Source organism: Nematolebias whitei, chromosome 21, assembly GCF_014905685.2.
Source record: "Nematolebias whitei isolate Nwh7 chromosome 21, NemWhi1, whole genome shotgun sequence".
NCBI classification, from domain to species: domain Eukaryota; kingdom Metazoa; phylum Chordata; class Actinopteri; order Cyprinodontiformes; family Rivulidae; genus Nematolebias; species Nematolebias whitei.
Window position 1 is genome coordinate 31,289,388 of NC_056518.1, and position 343 is coordinate 31,289,730.

Genomic DNA, 343 nt, shown 5'->3' on the forward strand with positions numbered 1-343 from the left:
AAACTGACCCACAGACTGACCCATAGACTGACCCTAAAACTGACCCATAGATTGATCTACAGCCTGTCACCAAGACTGACCCACAGACTGACCCACAGACTGACCCACATACTGATCCTAAGACAGACCCATAGACGATCCACAGACTGGTCTACAGACGGACCCATAGACTGACCCATATATTCATCTACAGCCTGTCCCTAAGGCTAACCCACAGATTGACCCTAAGACAGACCCACAGAGAGACCCACAGACTGGTCTACAGACTGACCCACAGACTGACCCACAGACTCTACAGTCTGGTCCTAAGACTGACCCACAGACTGACCCACAGACTCTCCCT

The 343-nt window shown here is 51.3% G+C and overlaps 1 protein-coding gene across 1 annotated transcript in view; it reads right to left on the reverse strand.

The window, feature by feature from the left end:
• LOC119427880 (4F2 cell-surface antigen heavy chain) overlaps nt 1-343 on the reverse strand; it is a 7,641-nt gene that overhangs the window by 3,174 nt on the left and 4,124 nt on the right. The gene's annotated exons all lie outside the window — the stretch shown is intronic.